Consider the following 16576-nt stretch of genomic DNA (forward strand, 5'->3'; position numbering starts at 1 on the left):
GGCCCCAGTGGGGAAGGGATCAGCTGGAGGGGCGTGGAGGGTGGTGGGCAGTGGAGGAACTGACAGAGGCCAACAGGAAGCTGTGCAGTACATAGCTGATAACACTCAGTGATGATTTGGTCTCTTTATCGAAGCTCACAGCCTCTTCCCCATTCTGCAAGGCTCCTGGGAGTGGTGGGCTGAGGCCGGACAGTGCCCAGTGATGATGAGTTCCTGCCTCTCAGGGACCCTGCACGGGGACCCCAGAATGTGGGCCAGGTGGGGAAGGAAGGGGTTGTAGGCTGAATGCCCAAGTCAACTTCGCTTCATGCCTCAGTTTCCGCAGCTGAACCCATCCTCCATCACAGGTTTTTGGGGTCTTGGGCAATGATGCTGATGGTTATGACCAGGCTCAGAATGATGTGATGTATTCTGAGAGGCAGGGGCTTCAGTAAGAGTAAACCCATGTCAGCACTCTATCAATTGGGGTCTCCCTTCACCAGTTGTATACACATTTTGGCACTTACTTAAAAAGTTGAAAAGAGTTCCCCCATGACCTAGCAACTCAACTCTTAGGTAAATACCTAAAATAACTGAGAGCAAGGACTCCAACAAATACTTGTACACCCATGTTCATTGCAGCGAGATTCCCAATCGCCAAAGGTGGAAACAAACCAGGGTCCATTGACAAATGAATGGATGAACAAAATGCGATCCATCCACACAATGGAATAGTATTCAACCACCAAAATGAATGAAGTAATGATAGATGTGGTGGCCACCCAGCATGTAAATGTTTAATACCACTGAATATTTACCTTTAAATGGTAAATTTCACCTCATTGTGAATCTCACCCTAATTGTTAAAAGTCCCGAGTGGGTGATGGCACTGTCCCCCACCATCTGTGCTGTCACAGTCTCTTCTTTGTACCTCACAGGTTGCTCCTTAGTTCATCTTTCTACTGTCTGAGATGAAGTAGGCGGTATCCTCCTCCTTTTACAAATCTTACAGTCACTTATTCACTCAACAAATGTTGCATCGCAGACACTGTTCTAGGCTCTGGGGGTGCATGTGGGAACAAGCCAGAGAAAAACCTCTACCCCATGGGGCTGATATTCCCATGTTGGAGATCATGAATGCGATACATGAGAATATTGTGGAGAATGTCAGGAATGGGAACATTAATGAAGAGGGAAGGGGATGCTGGTGGGGCAGGTTTGCCAAACTAAGTAGAGTGCTGGGGCGGCCTCCCTAAGAAAGTGACATTTGAGGAAAGATATGAAGGAAGTGAGGAGGCAAGAGCTATGAAGATATCTGGGGAAGAATGTTCCAGACTCATGATAATTAATATGGTAAACATTAAAGACAAAAAGAGATTCTTAAGTGCAGCAAGAGAGAGACAATCAGTTACCTACAAGGGAGTTCCCATAAGACTGTTAGCTTATTTCTCAACAGAAACACTGTAGGCCAGAAGGGAATGGCATGAAGTATTCAAATAATGAAAAAAAAAAAAAAAAGAAAAGAAATGGTAAACAAGACTCCTCTATCCAGTAAGGCTATCATTTAAAATTGAAGGTGAAATAAGAGCTTCCCAGACCAAAAATCCACCACCACCACCAAACAAACAAACAAACAAACAAAAGGCAAACACTAAAGGAGTTTATTAAGACAAACTAGCATTGCAAGAAATGTTAAAGAGACTGCTGTGAGAAGATGAAGAAAGAGAGAGAGAAGAACATAGACGTAAAGAATAAAAGTGATAATATATAAGTACCTAGAAATAGTAACCTTAACTGTAAATAGATTACATGCTTCAATCAAAAAAACATAGGGTAGGTGAATGGTTAAGAAAATATGAAGCCTATATATGCTGTCTACAAGAGACTCAACATAGAACAAAAGACTCACAGGATGAAAGTGAAGAGGTGGAAAAATATATTCCATACAATATAAAAGCAGGGGAAACAATACTTATATCTGAGAAGCTATACTTCAAAACAAAAGTTATACCAAGAGACAGAGAATGATACTACATACAGGCAGTCTTCGGGTTACGTTGGACTTGACATATGTCATTTTGTGGTTAGGTTGCCATCTCCCATTTATTTATAAAAAAAAATTTCATCATTTTGATGTATGTACATATGTGCTTTATGCTTTTTGTTATTTATTTACCGCAAGTAAAGGTCAGGAATTGTTATCTTTCTTTTAATTTTTTTTACTGTTTAACTTCCTTACTGCTATGTATGTGCTCCATGTGATTGACATAGGGGCTTATGTAGGTGGGTTCTGACTTACAGTGAAAATTGCGTTATGTTGTGTTGTAGGAATGGATCTCCGATGTAACCCGAGGACCTACTGTACTAGTAATAATAAAGGGATCAATCCAACTAGAGGTTATAACCCTGGTAAAGATATATGCACCCAATATAGGAGCACCTAAATATATAAAAAGCACTTGCAGGACTTAGGCAGAGATAGACAGCAATGCAATCATAGTAGGGGACTTTAACACCCACTGACTACACTGGATAGATCTTCCAGACAAAAAATTAAAAAGGAAACAGTGACCTTAACGACATACTACATCAGATGGATTTAATTGATATTACAGAACATTTCATCCAAAAGCTGCAGAATATACATTCTTCTCCAATGCACATGAAACATTCTCAAAGATATACCACATGTTATGACAAAAAACAAGTCTCTACAATTTCAAGAAGATTGAAATCATACCGACCATCTTCTTGGATCGCAATGGCATAAAACTAGAAATCAACATCAAAAAAACTCTCAATAACATTTAAACACATGGAGGATAAATAGCATGCTATTAAACAATGAATGGGTTACTAATGATATCAAGGAAGAAATAAAGAACTTCCTGGAAACAAATGAAAATAAACATGCAACAACTCCAAATCTATGGCACACAGCAAAAATGGTCCTGAGAGGGAAGTACAGAGCATTCCAGACCTACCTCAAAAACAAGAAATATATCTATTAAACTATCTAACCCTATAACTTAAAAAAAACAGAAAGAGAACAACAAGTAAGGCTCAGAGTAAGTATAAGGAAGGGAATATAAAGATCTGAGTGGAAATAAATGACATAGAGACTAAAAAATAAAAACACCACAACAATATAAAAGGTCAATGAATCCTAGAGCTCATTTTTGAAAAGATAAACAAGATTGATGAACCTACAGCCAGACTCATCAAGAAACAAAGTCAGAGGACCCAAATAAATAAAATCATAAAAGAAAGGGGCGAAGTAACAACCAACACCACAGAAACACAAAGGATTGTTAGGAAATGCTGTGAATATCTATATGACAACAAACTAAACAACCTGGGTGAAATTGGTAACTTTCTGGAAAATGCAATCTTTCAAAACTCAATCTGGAAGAATCACAAGACCTGAATAGGCTGGTAACAACTGAGGAAATTGAAGCAGTAGTCACAAAACTTGCAGCAAATAAAAGTCTGGACTGGCTGGATTTATAGGCGAGTTTTACCAAACATTCAAAGAAGAACTAAAACCTATCCTCAAACTATTTCAAAAATTACAAGAGGAGCCCTAACCGGTTTGGCTCAGTGGATAGATGGTCGGCCTGTGGACTCAAGGGTCCTGGGTTCAATTCCGGTCAAGGGCATGTACCTTGGTTGAGGGCATATCCCCAGTAGGGGGTGTGTAGGAGGCAGCTGATCGATGTTTCTCTCTCATTGATGTTTCTAACTCTCTATCCCTCTCCCTTCCTCTCTGTAAAAAATCAATAAAATATATTTTTTAAAAAATTGCAAGAGGAGGGAAGACATCCATACTCTTTTTATGAGGCCAGCATTATTTTAATTCCAAAACCAGATAAAGACACCACAAAGAAAGAAAGTTATAGGTCAATATCCCTGATGAACATGGATGCTAAAATTCTCAATAAAATTTTAGCAAATCAGATCCAACAATACATTAAAAGGAAAATATACCATGACCACTTGGGATTTATTCCAGGAATGCAAGGCTGGTACAATATTCACAAATCAATAAAAGTGATATATTACGTAAATAAAATGAAACATAAAAATCACAAGATTATAAAAATAGCTACAAAAAAACATCCAAAAATCCAGTATACATTTTTGATAAAAACTCTCAGCAACATGGGAATAGAGGGAACATTCCTCAATATAATAAAGGTCATATATGACAAATCTACAGCTAATATCATGCTAAATTAGCAAAAACTAAAAGTGTTTCACTTAAAACTGGGAACAAGATATCATGTTCACTTTTACAACTCTTATTCAACATAGTACTGGAAGTCCTAGCCACAGTGCTCAGATAAGGAGAAAAAAATAATAGGATCCAAATTGGAAAGGAGAAAATAAAACTGTAGTCATTTTCAGATTACATGTTGTACATAGAAAACCCTAAAAACACCACCAAAAAACTACTAGATTAAATAAATGAATTCGGCAAAGCAGTAGGATACAAAATTAACATGCAGAAATCAATGGCAGTTTTAGACATCAATAATGAACTTTCAGAAAGAGAAACTAAAAAAAATATTCCCATTTACCATTGCAACAACAACAACAAAACATATCTAGGAATAAACTTAACCAAAGAGTTAAACCATCTGTATTTGGAAAACTACAGGATGTTGAAAAAAGAAATAGAGTAAAATACAAATAAGTGAAAACATATACTGTGTTCATGGATTGGAAGAATTAACATCATTATAATGTTCATTCAACCCAAAGCAATCTATAGATTCAATGCAACCCCTCTTAAAACACCATCAATTTGTTTCACACATCTAGAACAAATATTCTGAAATTTTATATGAACAATGACAAAAAAGGACCCTGACTAACCCCAGCAATCTTGACAAAGAAGAACACAGTTGATATCAAATTATACAACAAAGCTTCTGTAATGAAAACAGCCTGATACTGCCATAAGGACAGTCATATAGATCAATGGAAGAGAACAGAACCCAATAAATCAACCCACAGCATTCTGGTCTATTAGTATTACACAAAGCAGTCAACAGCATACAATGGAGTAGAGACAATCTCTTCAAAAATGATGTTGGGGAAATTGGACAGGTACATACAAAATAAATGAAACTAGAACACCAATTTACACCACACATAACGATGAATTCAAAATGGATAAAAGACTTAAATTTAACTTATCTATAATAGTAAAAGCATAATATGCAAATTGACCGAATGGTCAAATAGCAGAATGACCTTCTGGACCACCATGCTATGACATGCACTGGCGCCAGGCCAGCCAATGCAGGTGCAATGCGATTGATCACCCCATGATCGCCCTGCAGAGGGAGGCTCAGGCCAGTGGGGCAATCAAACGGTGGGTGGTGGTGGGGGGGGGGTGCATTGGTGGTCTGAGCCTCCCTCTTTGGGGTGATCATGGGGTGATGGCAGGGGCCGTGACCAATGGCCTCACACCCGCCTTGGTCGTCTGGACAGTCATTCTGCTCTTCAGTTGATTTACATATTATGCTTTTATTATTATAGATATGCAGAGGCCAAGGACTCAGGCATAGTGCAATGGAGGCTTTGTGGTGGGGTGGAAGCTGGGACAGAGGGCGGGGTTGGGGGTGGGGAGGAAGAAATGGCAGACATCTGTAATACTCTAAAGAATAAAAATAAATTTTAAAAAAGAAACATTTGCCCTGACTGGTTTGGCTTAGTGGATAGAGTGTCGGCCTGCGGACTGAAGGGTCCCAGGTTTGATTCTGGTCGAGGGCATGTGCCTTGGTTGCGGACACATCCCCAGTAGGGAGTGTGCAGGGAGCAGCTGATTGATGTTTCTCTCTCATCGATGTTTCTAACTCTCTATCCCTCTCCCCTCCTCTCTGTAAAATATCAATAAAATATATTTAAAAAATGAAAAATTAATAAAAAAGAAACATTTGAAGAAGGAAAATAATATCTAGAAGGAATAGTTACATAATTTACCTGACAATGTAAAATATTTTGAAAAGTCAAAACAAACATGAACATATCATGAAGTCATATGCAAAAACACTTGATACTTTCACATTAGAAAAAACACCTTAAAGGTATTGAAAGCTGGTGACAAACGACTCCAAGCCCCTGAAGATTTCACACTCCTCTGCTGTTAAGGACACTTGAGGAAGAGGAGGAAGAGGGGGAGGAGGAGCTTAAGAGCCTCTGCAGTATTATGTCCTAAATAGGGGTATTATAATATGTTGTCTGAGAGTTTCACCAGTTGTTATGTAAATTTCAGTCGGTCATAACTTAAGCAAAACAATGTTTTGCAAGTTAGTCTTAGCTCATAAGCCTGGAGTAGAGCAAGTTAGACTTTCATTTAAAATTGAAAAAGAATATAGTATAAAGAGACATGTTTCTTCAAGCAGACTACCAAATCTGATATTCCAGACATTGGTAAAAGCTAGCATAACAGCTGCCATTGCATTCTGACTAAGCTGAAGGGATGCAGCATTACCCAGAGGCGGTGCTTGATGGTAAAGATTATGAAGGATAAACAGCGAGAGCTGGTTCAAGGTCTTAGGGAATCCACACACTTGGACTTCAATTATTTCTCTAGTATTACTAATTTTGTGAAAATAACATTAGATATTTACTTTCTTCCTCATGTGAACTTGAACTATTAAAACTGCTAGATTAGCCAACTAATAAATGTGAAGCAGAGCTTGGATTTTAGCTGAAATACATGACTGTGGTACTGAAAGGGGGCAGCAATAGAATGTTGGGAACCAGCTGGTATTGTAAGAAATAGTAATCATGCTCTGTTAACCATGAGTGTTTTATTCTGATTAAAGAAGGCACATTCTACCCTGGCTGGAGCTGACCTGGAGATGCAGCACTTCCTCCCCATTTGGAGCTGCCTATTACATTTAAAGATAAACAAAGATTTGTGACAGAAACCAGAATCGCCAGCCCTTTGAAGATCCCAGCCTTTTTTTGCAGACCTGCAGGCCTTTGTCTATCTCCATCCTGCTTTTATGTTAATTTTGGCACTCCCTTTGGCTATTTCCCTATGTAACCCCAGCCCTTGCATATCACTAAGCTCTTTGAAGACCCCCTAGTCCTTTTACATATCTGTAAACTGCCCTTTTGCCTACTTTTCCTTTGTAGTTCTACCTATATAAGCAGCTGGCTTATGGTGGGCTGCAGAGCAGATTTTTATGGATAACCTGCTGCTCTCCCATACTGCCAGCAATATTGGAATAAATGATCAAATATGATTCAACCATGTCTCTGCTTAATTGGCTCATGTAGTGACAGGCAGCATGAACCTATTGTTTGTCCGGTTACAACAGGAGATACAATGGGTCCAAGGATATCTATCACTGCTTGAGCCAAATGAAACCATCTATTTATTATTGAAAGAGATATATGAGCATTTATTTCAATCATGCTAGCAGTATGGAGAGAGCAGTCGCTCACCCTGTAAATTCTGTTCTAACATTTAATTTTAAACAAACTCTTACATAGAGTTAGTGGGTGGGGAAAAATCTAAAGCTAGTGAATTCCCAGAGTCTGTCTTCTTTCATTGTCCTTGCAAAGATTAGTCCTGGAACGCTCTCTCCCTTCAGATAGGTTTCATCCTTGATTTGGGCTACAGGATACCTTGTCTCCAGGGCCTGATCTCCTTGTAACATGTCTGTCTGTTTCCCAGGGTTTGTAAAAATACCTTTTGTCTATAGTTAGTAGGTGAATAATCATTAGACAACTGTGGTCCTATTCTTACTAAATGTCCCATTTAGTATTATCATCCCATATCTGTGAAATTAGTTTTACATGGAAGGTGTCTTGTTGTTGAACTGTATTTGTCCTGTCCTGTTGTATTTTCCCCTTATGGATTTTTTGACTCTGAATTCTTTCAAGGAAAAGGGGCATAGGGTCTCTTCTGTAGCTGTCAATTTTTTAACTGAGTTGTGTTTTTTATGTTGAGTTGTATGAGTTATTTCTGTAGTTTGCACGAACCCCTTACCAGCTGTATCATTTGCAAATATCTTCTTGCATTTAGTAGGTTGCTTTTTTGTCTTGTTGGTATTTTTGTTTTTGCTGTTGTTGTTTTGTGCTGTGCAAAGCTTTGTGGTTTGATTTAGTCCCATTTATTTTTTAAAACCTTTATTGTTGAAGGTACTACATATGTCCCATTTTTTCCCCATTGACCCCTTCTAGTCTGCCCCTGTCCCCTACCCCAGGCCTCCAACCAACCCCCTATTTTCTGTGTCCATGAGTTACGCATCTATGCATACAAGTTCATTGGTTGATCTCTTCTCACCTGCCCACCCTCCTCTGCCTTTTGTTTATTTTTGTTTTTGATGTCTGGCCAATTTTATCTTAAAGTCAGTTGATTAGCAAACATATCTCATTTAATACCTTAATCATCCTATGCTATGAAAAATGACATATTACAAAATACTGGGGCTAGTATGCTAGCATGTTTTGGAGGTGCTCATCCTGCTATTATATATTATTTGGTCTCTCAAGGACCTTATATAAAATAATTAAAGGAGGCATTTTCAGTAATATATCATACTATATTCTTCAAAAATCCTTAAATAAAGTAAATGAACAATGAATTTATAATAACCTCTCAAATAATTGAATACCCTATTTTTAAAAAATTACATGCAACTATGATTTTTTGTTGTTGTTCAGAAAATCTAAAACTACCTGCACCTGATACTAACAAAAAACCACAGACTTCTACTCAAAGAGTCATTTTCAGACCAGGACCTGCAGCGTCATATCACATGGGTGATTGTGCGATTCTCAGCATCTCAAGTCCACCGGGACCTGATAATTCAGATTCTGCATTTGAACTAGACTCCTGGGTGACTCGTATGCCCTGTGAAGTTGGAGAAGTGCTTGTCTGTACTAGGTGTTGTCACCTTTTCATGCTGTCAATTGAGGCAGGATAATTATGTGTTGGGTATTGTTGGTGTCCAGCAGCATCCTTCAGACATTGCCAAATAGCCCCTGAGGCACAGTCATCTTCAGTTGAGAACCACTGCCCGACAGTGAAAGCTAGAGGCATCTTGACAGGATTCCATTCAAAACCCTATCTCTTATTAGTTTTACCCCTGAGATGATCAGTAACCTCATTTGAACCCTATTCATGCAATGGGGGATAGAGAATGAACTTTTCTAAAAATTAAATCAGACAATTTTTATAAAATGTTTAGGTCAAGTCATGTGGCATAACAATATCTAAGTAAATCTCTTATTATTTTAAAAATATGTTTTTATTGATTTTTTTACAGAGAGAGAGAGAGAGAGGGAGAGAGAGAGAGAGAGAAACATCGATGATAGAGAAACACTGATTGGTTGTTTTCTGTATGGCCTCTACTGGGGATCAAGCCCACAACTGGGACATATGCCCAGACAGAATCAAACCAGCATCTTCTCAGTGCTCTGGATCATCTCAACTAACTGAGCAGATGGGGAACATAAGATTTTTTTTTTCCGGGGGGGGGGGGGGGGGTGTTGCCTAGGAATCTGAATCTGTGCCAGTAACCTGCCTTCTAAAGCACTCTTGCTAGCCGATAATTAACTCCATTTGTGAAAGAATGCAGGAGACTAGCAGCCTGACTCTGTACCTAGTTAATCAGTATCCCTAATGCACATTCCTGTTAGCTCATAATCAAGTCACTGCCCCTTCCTTAATTATCTGGTCTTGCAAGACCTATTTAACTAAGTACTCTCAATTTTCAAGGGCCACAAACCAAGGACATAACAGCTTAACTAGAGGGAGGTCACTGGCACCATCCAGGATAGACATTAGATACAATCTAAATTAACCTTTCTAACTGACTCAGGAGGGGCTGTGAAAGTCCACCACAGAAGCTTGGGAGTTAGGAAACAAAGAAACTCGGAAATATATAAGGAGAAAATCTCATTGTCTAAGTTGTTTAGGATCTGGATCTTTGAGTTCACTGAACCATCAACTTTGCATTGAATAAAGGCTTACTTTCCTAAACCTCTGAGTGTTCAACTGTCCCTTCTTCCACTCGAATTCCACCAGCCATACTGGCCTTGGTAATTAATACATTATGAGGTACTAAATGACAGCTCTTAACATGCGATATAAGTATAAAATCCCTAATGATTTTGACAAATGTGTCAGGAAGCCAAAGAATGTGGAACCCTGGATTGCATACCAAAGGAGCACTGTTCTGCCTTGTTGAAGAGGAGAATAGCAATTTTCCAGAGATACCAGGTCAGTGATCCACCCCAATCATACATTGAAGAAAATGTGAAGTCAGCGATGGGATAGGGTTGTAGAAAGCCTGTAAGGTTAAGACAAGGAATTATAAAAACTGAATTAACGACTTCCAACCTGGCCTTTTAGGATCAGAGAATCATTAGGAAAAATTTTCTTTGTTTTTCCAGAGGCCCAGAGAGAAATCATGTGCTTAGAATTTGGAAAAACATGAGAGAAATGTGCCTGATAAGCTGTAAATATCCCCCTCCCCCACCCTGCCCCCCGGCCCCCGCCCCGCAGTCCTCATCAGCCTATGCAACGCTGGGGGACAGGGAATGGCTGTTGGTTTTGATTTCTAAACTGGCTCTGAAATGGATGCTTTACTCCGTCCTGCTGTCTCCTGTGGGGCAGAGCTTCAGTTTCCATCATCAACCATCCAGGGAGCAATTCAGACTTCCACACGGAGACCTTCCTCTCAGAGACCCAATGACTCTGGGAGGCCAGTAGTACATCAGGAGAGGGTCGGAGAGAATGGAACCTGTCAGCCTTTACCTGACACACCTGGGAGCACAAACAGCCTAGCCCAGAGACAATAGATCACTCTGTCTGCATTCTTGGTTAAGTAACAATTTGTAATTTATTGAACACATTAAGAAAGATGTGCTTGATTAATTTGCACTACAAGGGCCATAGTTGACAATTAAGTGAGGGATATGCATATACAGTGGGGCCTTGACTTATGAGTGTCCCGACTAACGAGTTTTTTGAGATACCAGCTGTCTCTCAGCTGATTTTTTGCATTGAGTTGATAGAGTAATTTGAGTTAATGAGCTCCTTAACGAACTCGGTCTCAGAACGAAATAAACTCGTAAGTCAAGGCCCCACTGTATAGTTGAATGACACTGTAGAATGAGTGAATGCATAAAGTGATTGCAGAAAAATGAAAATGTATCTGAGATTTGTTTTTCAGGGAGGAGGTAATTGGGTATTAGGTGGGAAGAACAGTGCAGTGGATGGGGAGTGTTTGCATTAAATTTATTTATTTTTTTTAAATTAAATCTTTATTGTTCAGATTATTACAGTTGTTCCTCTTTTTCCCCCCATAGCTCCCCTCCACCCGGTTTTTCCCCCTCCCTCTGCCCTTACCCCCCGCCCCCACTGTCCTCAACCATAGGTGCATGATATTTGTCCAGTCTCTTCCCACACCCCCCACACCCCTTTCCCCCCTGAGAATAGTCAGTCCACTCCCTTTCTATGCCCCTGATTCTATAATATTCACCAGTTTATCTGTTCATCAGATTATTTATTCACTTGATTTTTAGATTCACCTGTTGATAGATGTGTATTTGTTGTTCATAATTTGTATTTTACCTTTTTCTTCTTCTTCCTCTTCTTAAAAGATACCTTTCAGCATTTCATATAATACTGGTTTGGTGGTGATGAACTCCTTTAGCTTTTCCTTATCTGTGAAGCTCTTTATCTGACCTTAAATTCTGAATGATAGCTTTGCTGGGTAAAGTAATCTAGGTTGTAGGTTCTTGCAATTCATCACTTTGAATATTTCTTACCACTCCCTTCTGACCTGCATAGTTTCTGTTGAGAAATCAGCAGACAATCGTATGGGTACTCCCTTGTAGGTAACTGACTGTCTTTCTCTTGTTGCTTTTAACACATTGCATACCACATAGAAATCTCTAAGGCATATGCCAGGGACCACACGTTTTTGGGCAAGTTGCACGTTATTTAAATCATCATAATGCACTTTAGGTGTTGTTTTTCAATAATTATAACATTTTTATTTACAAAAACAATTAAACAATTAAAGTTCCTAGTACTTTTTTAACATATAGTACTGCGTAAAACATTTTCCTCTATGAAGAGGGACCAAACAAAATTTACATAAGTATCTTGATTGGCTCCTTTTTCCATGGGCATGAAAAACGAGAACACTTGTGAGCGGTCCTTAACAGATGGCGCGTGAAACACGAGAAAACTCCTGGGCGGTATGAAGTGTGTTAAGATTCTCTCTTTGTCATTTGCTCTTGGCATTTTAATTATGATGTGTCTTGGTGTGTTCGTCTTTGGATTCCTTTTGTTTGGGGATCTCTGGGCTTCCTGGACTTGTAAGTCTATTTCTTTCACCAGGTAGGGGAAGTTTTCTGTCATTATTTCTTCAAATAGGTTTTCATTATCTTGCTCTCTCTCTTCTTCTGGCACCCCTACAATTTGGATGTTGGTACGCTTGAAGTTGTCCCAGAGGCTCCTTACACTATTGTTGGGGTCCAACCTCAGCAGGTCCAGGGGTTCCCAAAGGTGTGGACAGAGTTGGCGAAGAAGGAATGACACAGAGACAGCGTTCAGTTGATCAGCAGCTTAGCCAGGTTCTCTAGCCAGGTTCTTGCCAGGATCTGCTATATTAATTTTTTTGTAACTGGTAGCCAAGGCACATGGACATAGCAATGTGTATTGCACAGGAAGGGCTAGAGGAGGCAGAAATTTGGAAAGAAAAATTAAGATGTGGAGAAGTGGGCAGTGGTGATTCTCAACACCTGGCATGTTGACTTGCTTCAAAGATGATGATTGGATGGATGGACGGATGGAACAAGCCACACAAAAAGTTATTTGTGACTGAGTCATGTTGTTCTAAAGAACAGGGTAAGAGAAAAAGATGGCAAAGAAATTGTTAGTACTCCAGATGTGTGCCTCAATTTTTAATTCTTTGCATACACCTTCATATTTATGCCATTTCCATATGCTATCCACACTGACATTTTCTCAATTCAGGTATCTATTGCTTAATGTCAGTTATTCCTGAAAAGCAGATGCACACGAAAAGGTCCATTTTGACTCTATAGTCCATTATTTTAAATTAGAGGCCTGGTGCATGAATTCGTGCACCAGTGGGGATCCCTTGACCTGGCTTGTGGGATTGGGCCAAAAGAAGCTCTCCTACATCCCCCAAGGGGTCCTGGATTGTGAGAGGGTGCAGGCCAGGCTGAGGGACCCCACCAGAGCAGTATCAGGGCTGGGGAGAGATGCGAGAGGTTGGCCAGCTGGGGAGGAACTGCGGGAGGGCTCCAGGGCATTTCCCGCCCATGTTGCCCAGTCTGGATCAGCCTGAACTCAGCAGCAAGCTAACCTACTGGTCAGAGCATCTGCCCCCTGGTGGGCAGTGCATGTCACAGCGAACAATTGAGTGACCTTAGCATATCATTAGCATATTATGCTTTGATTGGTTGAATGGCAGACCAGACACTTAGCATATCAGGCTTTCATTATATAGGATGGGAAAGATTGTATTATAACTCTCCACCAATTTCCTGAAGTATAGCTAAAACCAATTAAAGATTTATGTGTCAGTAATAAAATACCATGTTAGGATATAAAATACTCATAACATGGCTTCCTTTTGACTGCCAAATGAAAATAGTTGCTAACATTATTTTGGTAAGAAGTCATATTTCTACTCCATTGGTCACATTTCCAAGATGTTCTTTTTACTCCCTCAACTTTTGGAGGACTTACTCATTGTAGAAAATAACCTTTGCTTTTGGCAAAATGTAGAAAGTCCCGAGGAAACAAGTTCAGGACGAACCCACTGTAGTAGGAAATGACTGACATCGAGTGTGATGTTATGATGACCTCTCTTAGCACCAGCAATATCTGACACACACACACTTTACTTTGTTTTCACTTGGGGCACTTTTTCTACATATTGTTTTATCTGAAATCGTGTATTTAGCTCAGGGTATAAGCTTTTCCTGTGTAATCATGGGCCAGAAAATATTGTATTGAGAGATACACACATTTTTAAAAGTTCAGACATTATTGCCAAAAAAAAAACCACAACAAAAAAAACAAAATAAAACAAAAACAAAATAAAACCAACAACAACTGCTTTTTGCTGGGAAAAGTTTAACCAGGGGGATAGTCTGTGGAATATACCCATGTGTTTTGTGTGTGTGTGTGTGTTTTCTTTCTTTCTTTCTTTCTTTCTTTCTTTCTTTCTTTCTTTCTTTCTTTCTTCTTCCTTTCTTTCATATTGAGGTAGCATTGGTTAATAACATTATACGTTATAATGTTAACATTATATATAATTTCATATAATTCATCAATTTTTCTTGTGAGTATCTATCTGAAGAGTATAAAAAACCAATTAAAAAAGATATGTATGCCATTATGTTCAGTGTACTATTTACAACAGTCAAGATATGTAAACAACGTGTGTCCATTGATGGATGAATTTATAAAGAAGATGTGGTACATATATGCAATGGATTACTATTCAGTCATAGAAAAGATCAAATATTGCCATTTGAAACATCAATTCTGAGAGTATTAGGAAATAAGTGAAATAAGTCAGACAGAAAAGGATCAAAATCACATGATTTTACCTGTTTTTCTTTAATCACTCACCTTTAGTTTTCTTAGAATTGACTTAATTTTCTCCTTTCTGCTGTTGTTCCATCATCTTTTACCTGAGGAAGAGATAAAATTAAATGATGGAAATGGCTAATAAATAAGTAAGTAAATAAATAAATATTCAAGTCTTTTTTCAGTTTTTCTGGAAAATTTAAAGAAACATTCATGTACCTTCAACCAATTATTCTTGTGTCACATTGTTTTATCTCTATGCACACAAACACACTTTCACTTAATATCAAATTTACAAACTTATGTAACACATGAGATTCACATAACATAAATTAACTCATTTTAAATTATACAATTCAGTGGCATTTAGTACATTTGCTATATGCACTCATCCCCAGTATCTAGTTCTAAAACATTTTCATTACCTCATGAAGACTCCATGTTCATTAGGTAGAAATTTCCCATCACTGTCTCCAAGCTCCTAGCAACAACCAATCTACTGTCTGTCTCCACAGATTTACCCATACTGGATATTTCATATAAATAGAATTGTCCAATATATAACCTACTAGAGGCCTGGTGCATAAAAATTTGTGCACTCGGTGGGCAGGGGGAGGGGGGTCCCCAATCCCCGCCTGTGCCCTTTCGTAGTCTGGGACCCCTCGGGAGATAACGACCTGCTGGCTTAGGCCTGCTCCCAGGTGGCAGAGGGCAGGCCCAATCCCTAAGTGCAGCCCCTGGTCAGGCTCAGAGTAGGGCCAATTGGGAGTTGGGGCACCGCCCCGTCATGCACAGAGCAGGGCGGATAGGGAGGTTGCGATGCCACCCTCAGTCACGCTCAGGGTAGGGCTGATTGGGGGGTTGGGGCACCGCCCCCTGTCACACTCAAGGCAGGGTCGATGGGGAGGTTGCAGCGCCACCCCCTGTCACGCACAGAGCAGGGCTGATCAGGGGGTTGGGGCGCTGCCCCCTGTCACACACAGAGCAGGGCCCATTAAGGGGGTTCGGGCTCTGTACCCTGTTACACACAGAGCAGGGCCCATTAGGGGGGTTGGGGCTCTGTACCCTGTCACGCACAGAGCAGGGCCCAACAGGGGGTTGAGGAGCTCCCCCCTGTCACTCACAGAGTAGGGCCGATAAGGGAGTTGGGCCGCCACCATCTGTCACACACAGAGCAGGGCGGATCAGGGGGTTGGGGCGTTGCACCCTGTCACACTCAGGGCAGGGGCAATGGGGAGGTTATGGCTCTACCCTGTCACACACAGAGCAAGGCCCGTGGAGGGGGGTTGGGGCTCCGTACCCTGTCACACACAGAGCAGGGTCGATCAGGGGGTTGGGGAGCTCCCCCCTGTCACGCACAGAGCAGGGCAATCAGGGGGTTGGGGTGCCTTCTCCTGTCATGAACAGAGCAGGGCGGATAGGGAGGTTGTGGCCCCGCCCCCTATCACACACAGAGCCACAGGGTGATCAGGGGGTTTGGGCGCTGCCCCCTGTCACGCTGATCCCGGTGCCGGGAGGCATATTACCCTTTTACTATATAGGATAGAGGCCTGGTGCACGGGTGGGGGCCGGCTGGTTTGCCCTGAAGGGTGTCCTGGATCAGGGTGGGGAGCCCCACTGGGGTGCCTGGCCAGTCTGGCTGAGGGGCTGAGGGCTGTTTTCCGGAAGGGAGTGACTGAAGCTTCCAACCGCTCCTTGTTTTCTTTTTTTTTATCCTGGACCAGCTTTAGCTCTGAGGCCTCGCCGCTGAAAACATCGATACAATGTTGCTAAAGCCCGGCTGAATGAAAGCCGGTTTCTGGTGTTTTGTTTATCTTCTTATTTGCAACATAGTACATAGTTTCTTAGAGTTGCAACTGAGAGGCCGGAAAGTGAGGCGGGGAACGTTGGAGTCCACAGCAAGCAAGCCTCATGTTCACTTCCAGCTGCCTGGCTGCCGGCCGCCATCTTGGCTGACAGTTAATTTGCATATACTCACTGATTAGC

The sequence above is a fragment of the Myotis yumanensis genome, unplaced genomic scaffold, assembly GCF_028538775.1.
Source record: "Myotis yumanensis isolate MYYU_CA2020_CCGP unplaced genomic scaffold, mMyoYum1.0.hap1 SCAF_5, whole genome shotgun sequence".
In the NCBI taxonomy this organism is placed as follows: domain Eukaryota; kingdom Metazoa; phylum Chordata; class Mammalia; order Chiroptera; family Vespertilionidae; genus Myotis; species Myotis yumanensis.